The sequence below is a fragment of the Furipterus horrens genome, unplaced genomic scaffold (genome assembly GCF_987537825.1).
Source record: "Furipterus horrens unplaced genomic scaffold, mFurHor1.1.pri manual_scaffold_1, whole genome shotgun sequence".
NCBI classification, from domain to species: Eukaryota; Metazoa; Chordata; class Mammalia; order Chiroptera; family Furipteridae; genus Furipterus; species Furipterus horrens.
In genome coordinates this window covers 98,882,900-98,898,283 of record NW_028327171.1, presented here as the reverse complement: position 1 = coordinate 98,898,283, position 15,384 = coordinate 98,882,900, and the positions used below count along the sequence as shown (strand labels likewise).

The window sequence follows — 15,384 nt, the reverse complement described above, 5'->3', positions numbered from 1 at the left end:
GGTTGGTTTAGTTAGAATTCTACCCATTCCTTTCCTTTCCTCTAATGTTTCTTTGGAAATTTTTTTATCCACTGACAGCCCCCTCCCTCTGCTCCTTGGCTAAAATTTCCATTTGCCCATGCTATATTTGGAGTCCAGAACAATCTTTCTCCCCTGCTATACAATTCTAGCGTCAGTGGTCCTATTAATAGTCCTGAATAGGTTTTCCTAACTATTTTTAACAAGTGCCACCAATAATTTTTTTCTTTAATGCATGCTATCCCCAAGGAAGCCCAGGATAAAATTCAGAAGACTTAACCCGTCTATTGGAAACTGTACATCAAATACATGTTCTATAAAAATATTGTCCTCAAATTGCAAATACAGTATCTTCTTTCTATGCATGCTATTTATATTTTATAAAAATTTTATTTAGAAAGGGGATAGGAGGTAGGGGAGAAACATCCATGTGAGAAACATCCATCTTTTGCCTTTCCCATGTCCCCAACCCCACTGGCCCACAACCCCATCATGTGCCCTGACAGGAATGGAACTGGCGACCCTTTCTTGTGTGGGGCAAGGCTCAACCCACTGACCACACCAGTCAGGGTTGTATGCGTGCTATTTTTGATAAAATGCCTAATGTTGTGATGTTACTGCTATACGAGTTCACTAAAAAGCCCCACTTTTTACCTTGACATAATTTTCTTCTTTGTATAGTGAAAGGGGAATTTTTTATTTTCCATCTTAGGCCTTTTTAGGAATTTTTAGAAATCTTCCCTGAGCTACCCGTTGGCCTTGAGCCTCACCCCCGCCCCCCACACCCCGGCACCTCCCCCAAGGCGTGAGGAACAGACCAACACTTCGTAAGAATTTGGCTCTGGGGAGTGCTACATTGAGTGACAGATGGATGAGGATGAAGGTTTTATTTAAGCATCTGAACCGCATTTAATTTTCCGTGTTGTTTTATTTGTTCCTTAGCCGGAAGGATATTGAATTTTGTGGGCTCCAGTTGGGTCGTTGGTACTTCAGGCGTTTAGTAATAAGAAACATAATCCGCTTTCGCCGATAGGATAACATCATCATTTATATTAAGGGCAGCTTACTCCGAAATGTTTTCTTATACCTTCCGAAAGAACAAATTTTCCCTTTGCGCTCTGGCATTGCTTCAGTAGCCTCTGGTGACCTCCTGGCTTGGCAACCTGCACCCCAATCCGCAGGAACCAAGGCTGACCCAGTATGGCCTCTCGCGCCGCCGCCTCCGCAGACCCTCTCTCCGCTTTCCCTCCCTCAGTGGTGGATACAGCTTTCATCCTGCTGTCGCCGCCGTCGGTTACAGCGACACCACCGCCTACACTCCCGCGGTTGCCCAGCGAGCTCGCCGCGCTAGACGGCGGGTAACTGCCGCCTCCGTTGGGGGCATCCCAGCTCCATAGGCCTAGCACGCTCCAGACACCTGCCTCTCAGTGGTCACCGCTGCTGCCCCTCACCCTGCGGCCCCCTCGGCAATTGGTCCCGGGCCGCCCTTCGTCATGCTCGGCCTCTGGTCGAGCCCCGCCTCCGTCGCCGGGTCATTTAAGTTTATCACAAATAAATAAATAAAGGAGGAAATAGAAATGCGTAGAAAGTAAAAGCAGTCAGGCGGGGCCGGGGGCGTGGACGAAAAAAGGGGAGGAGTAGTGGAGGAGTAGACAACCAAACTTTATCGTGTCTGTGTTGACCAATCACGGCTCACACCCGTCCGGTCTGATGGGCTCTTTCAACCAATAGCCTCCCACCTCTCGGATCACTGAACAACGAGATACGATTGACCTCTCCAGAATGGGCGAAGGTGCGGCAGAGGGGGGCGAAGTGGGGAGAGTGTCCACCAATTGCCTGTTAACAATCCACCTGAGCGAAGTTTCCACGCCCCAATCGGTGTTTGAGATAGCGGATTGGGCTTGTTGTAGCCCAATCCACGGTGGTAGAGATGAGGGAAGAGGAACATGAGGGCGGGGACAGGGGAGGAGAGGAAAAAAAAGACTGCATTTTGTTTATAGGCGGCAACCTCACGAGGAGCGTCCCATTCTTATAGGCTCACTGAAGCTAAGAGTGGCATAAGAATAATCCAATAGTGGGGAAAGATAGAGGGTTCGCGGTGTGAGGCGCCCAATGTGGATCTTCTGCCGAAGAAGTAAGGGCGGGGAAGTTTAGGAGTTGAGGAAAGAAGATTAAAGAGCGCGAGGAGGTAACGCCAAAAAGTCTAATTTGTTGTAGGGCGGGAGGGAGGGGTGTGTGCGTGCCGTGGGGGCTGAGGCGTCCGCGAGGCGCTTGGACTCGGGGGTGGCGGGACGGGAAAGGAGGGGAGCAGGATGAGGTTGGTTGGAGGAGCGAGCTGGAGTGGCGAGCCCGCGGGCCGTCGGCCGGCAGAGAGCGCGCGCCCCTGCGCTCCGCCCCGCTCGCGCCTCCTCTCCCCAGGCGCCCCTCCTCGCGTCCGGCGGCGGCGACGTCCTCACCCGACCCGGCGGGGAGGAAGGTAGCGCGGGAGGGTCTTGGGTCCCAGAAGCGGGCGGGGCGTCCCGCAGCTGGCAACGTGTCTTCTACCTACTTCTTTCTACTCCCTGCGCCTGGAGCTGCCGCTTCCAAGAAGAGGAGCTGAGGGGGACTAGCCGGGGTTCAGGAGCTGCTAGAGGCGTCCGCTTGTCTTCCGCCCCCCCTCCCTGCTGACCCTCCTCTGCTCGCCTTGGCTCTTGGTCTTTGGAGTGTCTTCAGAGAACTGGGGGACAGGAAATGTCCTGGCCCCAGAGCCTCTGGACCAGACCTCGGAGCTACCGGCCCCGCCTGTTTCGCTGCTACGATTAGAGGAGAGGGCTCAGGAAAGGAAAACACACTTTCCCTTCTTTCTCTACTCCTTTGGAAACATTAAAAAATGTTGACTCTGTTTTCAGTAGCTGAGATAAAAACGATTGGAAGCTTTTCGATAATTTAAAAGAAATGCACTCTCTGGTCCATGGTTTAATGCATTACTTAGTGGCTTTCTGGTCCTCTCCCACCACCTACCCCACGCCCTTCACCTCTCCGAAGCTGTATTCCGTTTTAAGGATGCTGAAGAGGCAGGAGGCAAGAATTTTCTAAAAGTTCTATTGATAAACACACTTGCACAGCATATGTTAGGCACACACATAAACTATAAACATTAGCTAACAACACAATATGGCGCACAACTACACTACCTAGTGCCGTTATCCGCTGATCTCTAATACTGAGCCCAGCTGAATGGAGGTCAGTAGCAGGATTGTAGTTCTTAAAAATCCAAATGAAACCGAAAGTAATTTCGTAGCCTGTGGATTAAGTACTGTCCTCAGAATCAGAACTGGCCCGAGCTAAATTGAACATGATAACTCTAGACATGTGAAAATTGTATTCATTACTTACTATTAAAAATACCAAAATGTTGTTAAAGGCGAGTTTTCTCATTTCCTGGTCGTGTAAATTTCAGCTAATAAAATTAACAGTCCACTCACAGCCCAATGTTTTCAAGTGAACTCAGATATAAACTTACTATAGTAACTTGTTGCTTTTTGAAAATTTTGAAACGTAAATTATAACAACCATTTTGTGAGTAAATTCTATAGCTGTAATTATCAAATTTAAATAAGTTATTAACAAATTCATAAATGGTTTACTCTCCTACCTGTTGCTTCTAATCCCAAGTACCCTTGGCTGTCATGTGAGGTTACTTAAAAGGCACACTTCCTCCTTCCCCATACCCCACACGTGTAAATTTGATCAGCCCAGATTTGGCTACTGTATGCATTTATGCTTTACAACTAGGTGTTTATGGGTTTCTAGGAAAAGAACAATCCCCCACCCTCCAGAAGAACAATTTACATTGATTTTCCCTTTGCTCTTTGTTAATTTTATTCAGAATATATCAGAGTTGTCCATGCACATATAGTACACGGTGTCATTGTGCCTCCTCTTGGATTAGTCTTTCAAGAAAGCTTTTGGAATTGTACTAGAATTGTTGATGTTACTCATTGTTCAGTGCCCAAGATTTAATTCCTAAAATTGAGGTTGTGAGTTCCATTGAGCTCAATTTTGGAGGGCTTTAGGCTTGAGAATATATGGTACTCAAATAAATAGGTGAGAAGAAGAAAATTGAGTTTTCTAGAAATTTATTAGCTGCTCAGCGAATCCAGTATTGGGTATTTTGGTTTTGTGAGTTCAGATCTCACAGACCAGTGGAATACAGGCCTTTTGCATATGAAGGTCAGGTGACAACTGGCTACCAGCCTCCAAAGCAGTATACCCTTTCATGATGAGGTCCTGATTTTAACAGACTAAAGAAAGAAGTTTAAGGTTAAAATTGTGTCAAATTTTATTCGTTTTCAGGAAGAGGTCTTTTTATGCTTACTTATCTAGTCCAGTTTAGATGCCAGTATTTTGAGATTACTACCACACCAAGAAAATACAGATATAATTCATATGTAAACTCACTAGCCACTGAAAGACAATATGAGTTTAAAAGGAATACTAGAGAAAAGAACTGTCGTGTGAGGGTTATAATTTGGGGTGTGTGTGTATGCTAGTTGATTTGATGCTAGTTTCCTATGTAGTTAGGTCAGAAAGTTCTTGAGACCCACAAACATGTAACTACTCTTGCTGTCAAATTAATCCAAACTTGCCTGCTTGGTATAGGAATAAAATATAAGGAAAAAGCCATGTTAAATGAATTATTTTTATCTCAGTAGTGAAAGTCTTCAGAGGAGCCATAAAAGGTACAACTTAGTCCCTTTAAAGGATCTAACATTTATAAATGAGTTACAAATGAGTCTGAGTATTTTAGAATGAGTGATAAGGAGAGACTTCTTTAAAACATTTGTATTAAAAAAGGTGGAGCTTAGTGGGTTCTGCTTTATTCCCTGAAATAATCATGTTTTTCTGACATGGTGGTTTAAATTCAACAACTTGTTCCAGATACTTTGGAGATAACTGGACAAGAGATAAAATTACCTGCATTATTGAGTTTACATTCTAAGTTCACATATACTTTGTGTGCTTCAAATTGTTGGAAGGAGAGATTTTTGAATAAAGGGCTTACAGAGTTTGAGGGGCAGGGAGTTGTTTACCGATTGTCAGTGATAAGAAAGGAAAAGCTTACTTTTATTTCTTATTTTTACCCCTTGTTATGAAATGTTCTCCATACATTAGAGTAGGTTTTTTTTTTTTTAAACAGAATAGGGGTTTTATTTTTTCATAGTTTTAAGCTTACCTTTGAAATAAATAAGATATTACATTTTTAAAAAATGGTGTCCTGAAATTTACTGTAAAATTCCTATAGAGCCCTGGCTGGTGTGGCTCTGTGGATTACTAAGTGCCAGCCTATGAACCAAAAGGTCACCAATTTGAGATTCCTGGTCAGGGTACATGCTTGGGTTGCAGGCCAGGTCCCCAGTTGGGGGCATGTGAAAGGCAACCCATCAATGTTTCTCTCCCTCTCTGTCTCCCTCCCTTCCCCTCTATCTAAATATAAATAGCAACTTAAAAAATGTTCTATAGAGCTTTTGTTAGCAAACTGTGGTAGAATATAAGCTAAAATATCTGGAAGTTTTAGTTAGAATGAATTTCACTTCGGAATAGGTCTGAAAATCAAGTGCCTAAATCTTTTTCAGTTGTGGTTTTATCAAGAGAAGGTGGAAGTTTGTTGTAATTAATTTATAGGTGACATTTAAGAGAAAAAGAGAGAGGCCTGCAAAAATGCTTTGTTATTTAAACCTTTCTTTCAAATTACAAAAGCATTTGATTGGCACTTCTTTGATTTAATAGACCATTTGTAATGAAAGAGGAACATTAGAAAAGATTTTAGCATTACTTTAAGTCTAATAATTTAGTCTGTAGGTGTAAAAATCTTAGGTTTCTAACAGTAGGAAACTCAGTGCCTGGTTAAGAGTGTATATGATTTAACACTGAGTTTGTTGCTTCAAATAGTAGGTGCCTCACCTTTCCAAAACCTAGTTCATAGTTCTCAAATAACAAGTTGTGATTTTCATCATTTTTCTCTGTCATGGTGAGTCTTACATTGTTAGCCAAATATGAGTTGTTTTCTTAAATAGGATAACTTTTTACACAGTCCCTCCACCTTTGGTCTTCCCACCCCCTGTTATGAAGGGCTTGTGTTTCTATACCTGCATTAAATCTCTGTTTATGCTAATTTGTAGCATAATCACCTCTTCCAAAGAGGGTACATATTAATGACCTCTTGTCATCTGAAAACAATAAATAGGAAGATTTAGGAAGAAAAGCAGAAACTTAACTAATTGAATATGATGTTTTAGCTGAAATCTTTTTTATTTTTTAAAAAATATTTATTTATTTATTAGAGAGAGAGGTAGGGAGAAAAAGAGGGAAACATTGATTGGGTTGCGCCCCAACCTTGGACTGAACCCACAACTGAGGCATGTGCCCTCACCGAGACTCAATCTTGTGACCTTTCAATTTGTTAGAGGCCCCACCTACTGAGCCACAGCAGTCAGGGCTAGCTGAAATCTTTTTTTCAAAGAACAAAGAGGAAGAATGGTTGATAGAATGTTTAAAACCAAAACCGTTTTCTAATTCTAGTGAGGATGGTTGATTTATGTGTGTTTATGTGCATGAGTATATATATTTGTATATGAGCAGTTCTTGAATAAAGGCATATTTCAGTACTGGATAAATAATTCCAGTCCTGCCTTGTGGTCCTTGACATGGAAGGCATTCAAAGTTCCCAGGTGATTTTGTTTAACTCTGTTAGTTACCAAAACTTTGCTCTGAGCAAATGAAACACAAGCTAATTAAATCTTTGGAAAAAAAATTTTTTTTAATCCTCACTGGAGGACATTTTTTAGTTGCTTTTAAAGAGAGGAAGTGGATGGGAGAGAAGGAGAAAGAAGAAAGGAAAGGAGAGGAGAGGAAAGGAGAAAAACATGGATGTGAGAGAGAAACATCCACTGGTTGCCTTCCGTACGTGCCTCAACCAGGCATTGAACCAGCAACGTAGGTATGAGCCCTGGCCTGGGATCAAACCCAAAACCTCTCAGTTTATGGAATGATACTCCAACCAACTGAGCCACACCAGCCAGGGCTAAATCTTTGTAAAATTTTGTAATAATTTTGGATTCAGAGATATTTTGGAAGTTTTTTTTTTTTAAAGCATGATTACCAAGAAGCTCATAGAATGAATGAAATCTCAGGTGAAGAGTTCTTAAAACCCTGGATCCATATAAGACAGTTGAGAGTTTCAAAAAGAGGTATTCATAGGGAAAAAGATAAAATCTTTACATGTTTCAAATTTTTATAGTATTAAAATAAGCATGACTAATTCTATTAATATTAATTTTTTAGGTAAGTGTAAGTATGTGTACAGTGCATTTTTTAGTCAAAATTTGGGGTGTTATTGGCTAGACACAGTCATTTCTTTGCCAGAGATACTAGGCTGTGTGAGGACTAACCATCTGTCAAGTGATGGAGACAAAGAAAGGTTTAATGTACTAGTATAAAATTTCCACAAACTTGTTTTGTATTGTATTGTCATTTTGTTTTGGCCTTCATACTCTGTGTTAAATATGCACTGGGTCAGTCACCTGACTTTGTTTTATGAACAAACTATTCAAGGTCTGGATGAGGTTATTGTAACAGCTGATATGATCTAGAGGCCAGATAAAATATGTTTTGATTTTGCTTTCATGTAATGATAAAAAATTTGCAGTTATACAAATGACTTCGAGTACATTTATTTTCACCCTCCCATTCTGAATTTTGGGTGTCTTAATTCTTTTGCTTTATATGTTAAAGCCTTTGTATTTCAAACCCATTCCTGAATTGTTCGGTGGTGGGGGAAAGTAGCAACAGGAATCCAGATTGCCTGTTTTAGGTACAATATGGTGTGATGTGAAATTGAAACAGCAGATTGGTGAGAAACTTTAGTTTCAAACAAATATAAACTAGTTTGTTCAGTGAAGTCATACACAAAACAGTAGTCTCTATTGACAAGGCAACACTTTTTTTTTCCAGTAATTTCCGCATCATGAGGTCACTGTTTTTTTGGGCCAGTGGTCTAGGTCCAAGGCATCATATAAGAAAAAGAAGCCCTATTATTGCTGATTGTAACAATATACTTGGATATGGCAGGCTGAGAAATTATTTATAGCAGTGCTAATTATATCAATAAAAATAGCAATATTAATACTGTGAGTGTCAAAATGCATTTCTGACAGTATGAGGTAAACAGAACTATAATCAAACAAAGCAGCCAGCCTGTCTGTACTGTCAGCTCATGAATATGCACTTCAGGAAAAATAAATACAGTTTAGAGAATTGGGTGTACTGATTTAATCTTTTAAAAATACTTTTGGTTTTCTTAGAAGTTTTTTTAAAATTTCTAATTCACACGATATTAAAATGACTTGGATTTGTAGTTTTGAAATCTTTGGTACCTATTTTACTGTCATTAGTAAGTTTCTAGAGACATTTATTTATGGTTATGTGTGCTAACTTTACAAAACAGTACAAAGCAAAACAAAAACCATTACTACCATACATACACACAGACTTACTAAATCTCTGGCTTCCTTTAAACATTAAAAAATATCCTTTTCCATGGTTTTGATTTAAGGAAATACAAACACTTCCTTTGTTGTTTTTATTATTTCTAGTTAGTCTTTCAAATTTTATATTTTAAACTTACTTTTCTAGGAATATAAAATCAAGTTAGAAGTCATTAACTTTAAAGGTTTTAACTTAAAGGGACAACATTTAACTTTTCAATCAATCCCTCATATATTTAATTTTTTCACTTTACTGCATAGTATCAAAAGTCTCAGAGGTAAAATAAGGAAAGATTATCCTGGATCTAGTGCTGTCATAACCTAGGTCTAGTTGTATGATCTTGGGCATGTCATATAATGTTTGAATTTCTTGCTTAGCTTCATCTTCAAGGTCTCTTTTAGTTCTAGTAGTATGAGTATGTTTCTTTTCAAAAATTGAATATTTGAGCTTTAGATAATATTAGATAATATTAATGGAAGTGAAGTTCCTTCACTCATGAAAATAAATTGGTAATAGAATTTATAAACATGATTCTTTGCATTTCACTCTACATAAAGTTGGTTATCTGGGAAAGAGATTAATAACATTAACTCACTGTCATTTTCTAATCCTATAAAATAATATAGTTAGATAAATAGATATAGTTCTACCAAATAAAAAGGTAAACTTGGTATTTGTGTGTCTTGAAGCAAAAAATCAGGAGCTGTCTCCCTGCTCCCTACACCCATCCATCTAGGTGTTCCTGGTACTGATCATAATATTTTATAAATCACCTTATAGACAGAATATACAGCAAACTTTCCAATACATTTGGTGGAATAAAAGTAGGTTTATAGTTATGAGAATGCAAAACAGAGTTTATTCTTGTATTACTTATTAATTATTGTATTATTTTCCATACAAACAATTATAAACCTACTTTTGTCCAACTCTATATTAGGTAAGGGTAACTTATTCTGACCTTTTAAATGTCGAGCTGATAGAAGTGGCAAGAAAATTTAGATCAACCATTGGACATGAAAGGTGGCGTGAGTGTTTCAATGTATGCAAATAAAAGAAAAAATATTCTAAAGGATATTTAGAAGGGAAGCTGAGTTTAGACTTAGCTTATACCAGGACAGTATTGAGGAATTAATGTGGACACTTTTTGGCACATTGGTGCCAAAAAAGACTAGCAAAATTACTGGTAGGAAGCATAGTGATAAGAAAAATAAAGTACATTTGCTCTACTAAACAGTAATAATAATAACAATAGCAAGAGTAGCCCATATTTATTGAGCATTTACTCTGTACCATGCATGGTTATATCTACGGTTTCTTAGTGAATTCCATAATCCTATGAGACAGGTACTTTTATTATGCCATTTAAAAAGAGACACTAAGGCTCAGAAAGGTTAAATAACTTGTTCAAAGTCACACAGCTAGTATATAACAGCTGGGAATTCAAACTCAAGTCCAGCTCTAGAGAACCTAAAGTTTTTAATCACCATCCCATCATGCTTCTACTCTGGGATCATTTTCACTCAGTGGCTGCCCATATCAGTACTGGTAATTTTATTTTAAGAAAGTTACAGTGAATTTGGAGAAGGGCGCAGCGTGAAAAGTTAAGTGGGAGGGATAGTTTCTATGGTAGACTTTTAAAAATTTAACTCTTCAGTGTAGAATTGCAAACGCTGAGAGAGAATTTATCTAAAAGTTTTTCAGTGGGTGGATTGGTTAGCTCCTGCCTGATTTGGTTCAATGAATAGCAGCAGGGATTGGTACCATTTGTTAAAGCAGTTGGAGTAAATTATGAGTAGGAGCTGGTTAAAGGAAGCTTTGGGCACTGGGAGGACTGGGAAAGTAGAAGTCAAAAATAATTAAATTAAGTAGATTGAGTAACTAAGAACTAGGGATTATACTGGAAAAAAAAAAAGGATGAAACAGAACAGAAGCACAATATATTAAAAAGTGTGGCAGGTCCTTCAGACTGTGGAAAGCCCTTACATTTACTTGTTGTTTGTACCCTTACATTTCTTTCAGAAAGCAACATCTGGCTTAAATAGGGTCACCTATTTGTGATACAAAGACAGCTATGGTTTCACACACACACACACACACACACACACACACACACACACACACACACACACACACACACACACACACACCATGATCATCAGTACTAATTTAGAATTAGGCAATACATTTAGGTGCATTACAAAGAAATGCAATTGAGCACAAAAATGTATGTCGTAAACCTGAGAACAGCTATTGTGTAAGTACCTATTGTGTGCCACTCAATTATGAAATCACTGTTTCTGGGGGAATTTATAAATTGCTGTCTGCTGTCCAGTTGTCAAATATAAGAACACACCTCTTAGCTTTTCTGAGGATTTGATGGGTGAAATAAATAGTACCTTAATTGTATTTCATTTCATTATGTAGTTTAGCCTTTGCCTCCTTCACACATTCATGGAGTTTTAAACCAGGCTACACCTGGCTTAACATGGAATAGAGTCTATTTCTCTTAAGTAACTTTGCCTTAGTTTGTCACTACACTGAAAAGTTTCTTTCATTTGATAGGATAAGTGCATTTCTATCAGAGTAATAGGCTGAAAGCATCAGTGCAGGTAAAGTCAATTTGTATGAGTTTGGATTATATTTTGGATAGCCAGCATAAGTTAATATAAAGGAAATTATAGAGACTTTTAAAGTCAATTTTTATTTCAAATAATTTTAATGACATCAAATCAAGTACAAACTGATATATATGCCAGGCATACTTATATACTCATCCTTTTATACAAGGTGTTAGAGACTTCAAAAGTTTTTAAGAGATAATATTCATTGTTGATACACACACACACACACACCACACACACACACAGACACGAGTTGGATCATCTGAATGGAGTAAAAGAATAAGGAAAGATGAAATGCTATACCATCATTTTTGTGACTTCACTTTTCCTTATGACAATATCTTTGATTTTATTTTTTGGACTCTTATTTTAGTGCATTAGGAAATACGGTGCAATAATCATTTTGTATGTTTCAAATGAATACATCACTAAGAAAGATATAGTATGAAGTTAGAAAGGTGATCGCTGTTCATTTTATGCATGATACCTTTCCCCTTCAAGTTCATTGTCATTGGAACTCCTTTGTTCTTGTACTTTTTGACATCTTATGGTACTTAGTCTTTTTAACAGCTTTGTTATTTGCATTTTATACTTTCCTTAATATAGCTCACTCTTAGAAAAATACCTTTGAAAACTCATGCTCTCAGTAATTTTTCTTGTTCTAGTAGAGTTGAGAACAAGGCAATACTATCTATATGTTCATGGGGTGAGTTAGCTGAAAAAACAGTATGGAAAAAAATGAACGGAAGTCCAGACTCTTCTGATTCAGATATTCGACATTATAATCTCAACATTTGTTGTAAAGTGGAGTTACTGAAGTGTATAAAAGCAAAAAATAAATGATAGTTGTTTCTCTGTAATTTTTTTATGCATACCTTTTTCTGTTATTTGTGTAATAATGTGTTTTATTAAATGGATGCATCTAATGTAAAATGAGTTTGATTCAGTGTGGTGTTTTATATGTAGTTTAACTTCTGACTCAAATTCTTTGACATTCACCACTGAGGAAATGTAGCATTTAGAATTATACTACACTGAACTGCAGTGTCATATAGGCAGGTACCATGTTTTTGTTCTCTTTGAAGTCTTAGTGCTTAGCACAATACCTCGCACACTGGAGAGATTCAGTGTTGATCAGACACTTTTGTAGTCATCATAGGAAGATTACTCTGATCCTTGCTTACTAGGCTACCATTCTCTCATTTTCTTTTGACTGGCTCAAATTTAACATTTTTACCATTGTTATTACCTATTATAGGCTTTTGCTGTACTTTTCTGAGTCTTGAACATTTTTCCATATGCTGATGATCTTTTCTCCTTTTAGATACTTAATGAAATTCTATCATGGCTGAAGTTCCAATAAAAAATTATATTTACTGTGATTCAGAAAAGAAATATGTCAGATATTGCTCTTATCTACTACAATCAATTCAGGATATTGTGCAGAATAGAGTGCACAGAATTACATTACCTACTGATTCAAGGATGAAACCCAAATTTCATATCCCATATGATTCCTATCTGGATAGTAGGAGAGACAGTCCACAGCATTTTTTACACTTAATTGATTGCAATCGAAATAAGGAGCATTCTGTATGATCTTTCTAATTCTTAAAAAATAAAGTTTATGAAATTTCACACAACTAAAAACAGTTTTTAGCTTATTTTAACTTATTATCTAAGTTGTTTAGAAGTCTAGTCCAGTGAAACACTGGACTGATGTTGGGTGATATTATATCCTTAGGTTCTCTAGATAGAATAAAAGGTAATTGGGCTTTGAACAACATGGAAGGTAATGTCATCTAAACCATCTTGTAGGATGCATGTTTAATTCCTATATAATAGCTGACATGTATTGTTGTATTTTATAACACTTGCTAGATATTGGGAAGCTTACCTGATTGGCCAAGGTCCTAATTTGTCTTTCTACTAACTGAAACTATAGCAAATTGATTTGAAGTTGTTTCCAAACAAAAAATAATTATGTACTAGAATAATTAAAACTAGGATTGCTTTAAAGCTTACTACAAGTGATTAATAGCTGCAGTGTATTTTGGGATTTGTATCTAAGAGCATGAAGAACATATTGTCATTTTCATATATTTAGGATTCTGTTTTCTGAGAAAAGTATTGATTCTTTGGAATAATTATAATGAAGTCCCAGACACACTCCAGACTCATGTACCTCTCTCCCTCAACATTTTATAACTTAGGGATTTTGAAAACCAGGTGACCTATGTATGGCTATTTTTCCCTTCATTTTGTATTGCCTTTCAGAATGAAATCACTGCTGAAATCTGTGAACAACTCTCATGACACCTTGGGTAGAAAAACACTGCGTTGATACATTTCTATCTTTAGTTCGGTAGGCAACTAGAGGACAGTACAAGAGCCCAGAGATAAAGATCAGAAAACAGGAGACATTGGGAAGAAGATTGGGCTTCAGAGGTCTGTGAACCATTGCAGGAGATCAATACCCACCTATTTTAAGTACCCAAATCTCCTCAACTAGCTAAAAAGCCAAAGTAGTTGAATATGCTGGCTGACTTTTCCTCTGTCACTGAGGTTGAAAAGAAATAGGAAGAGAGGACAACAGATTTTTCTCCTCATGACTTGGCAGGGTACTGACAGGCTATCTACCTTGGCTCTTCTAAGTGTGATGCTTCCTCCATTTAGGATACTCCAACGATCAGACCTGACCTCCAGTGAGTTACAATGAAAATAACAATCCATTGAAGAGGACCTAGTAGTGAGAGAGAGAGAGAAAGATTCAGTAGGAAAATCAGAGTGGACATTCCCAGCAGCTAGTGTTATTGGCAAAAATAAGTGAAACCTGAATTTGAAAAAAATAAAAACATTTGAGGAAATTCAAATACAGAACAAAAAGACTCTTAAGTACTAAGAAAAACATCTCAGCTGAACAACTCAGTGAGAAAATTGAAGGAGAACATTGTCACTGTTGAAACATGAATCAGTGAACTGAAAGAACAAGTACAAGAAATATATCAAAGCACATAGAACAAAACAAAACATGAAAATCTTGCATAAAAATGATGAGTCTTGGAGGATGGATTAGAATCAAAATGTGAATAATAGGAATTACAAGTGGAAAAATAAAAACAGAAGAGGTATAGTTAAATAATAGAAGAAAAATTCTTTGAGATTAAGAAAGATCAGAGTTTGTGGATTGAAAGATTTACTGATTTACACATTTCAGGCCAAATAAACTTTTCTACAAAATGATTTATAGTTTAAGATCACATCACACTCTGGGTCATACCTATGTCAGGACTGATATGCAGCTGATATCCTTTGCTAGAACCTAGGTGGTATATTTCGGTTTGTTCAGTGTTCATTTTCTTTGGTACCTTCTGTGTCAGTGTTTAAATATTTCTAATATTACCCCTGTTGATGTGACAAATTAATTATAACAACAATTATGTATGAATTGAAGACTTGTGCATAGAATTGCTTAATAGATACTTGCTGATACGACATAATAAATTTTAGGTACCATAATGATTTTAACAAGGTAACAATGTAGAAATGAAAACATTTAAGAATATTTAAGAGTAAAACTAGAAGTCAGCGTATAATATGGTTTTAGACTAATCACTTTACCTGTGTCTCAGAATCTTAATCTTAAAAGAGTACATTTTTCTCACATTTCACACGAGTCTTTGTGAGGGTCAAGTGAAATAAATGTCTGAGCGCTTTGAAAAACAATCCTTTGTGCAAAGAAATGATGATAATGAAAATCTGAAGGCAGTCATTTTTTACCCTTAATGGTCATGTATTTTATGTTATATATATATTTCAAGTTGCATGTTTGATGTTAAGCCTCTTCACATATAATAATAGAAGATATTATTGATGAAGCTATCAAAGCTTCAAAAAGACAAAACAGTGGGATCCATGGAAGGTGTGAATACATTTAATTGCTTAAAGTCCAAGATGAGCCTGAAGAATTTATTTTCCTGGTCATTGAGGGAAATTCTTTATTTAGGTATATCTCCCGATGACCTCTTGTTTTAGTATAGAGATATTAATGTTTTGTGTGAAATCTGGGTCTTCCTCACATCTGGATAAAATGATAATGTTGAATTTTGTTTTGACTTAAATGAATGGCCTGTACAGCTAAGCACAGCTAGCTGTGTAATCTGTTGTTATATTTCATTAGAAATTCTCCTTGTAATCTGTAGCTGCAGTTAATAAT

At 37.5% G+C, this 15,384-nt stretch overlaps 1 long non-coding RNA gene across 1 annotated transcript in view; it reads left to right on the top strand.

Moving 5' to 3' along the window:
- The first annotated feature begins 2,059 nt into the window (after positions 1-2,059).
- Positions 2,060-15,384, top strand: part of LOC150021572 (uncharacterized) — a 558,841-nt gene continuing 545,516 nt past the window's right edge. Inside the window, exon 1 of the long non-coding RNA XR_016508586.1 lies at positions 2,060-2,206. This is a non-coding gene — a long non-coding RNA (uncharacterized LOC150021572). The remainder of the gene's footprint in view (positions 2,207-15,384) is intronic.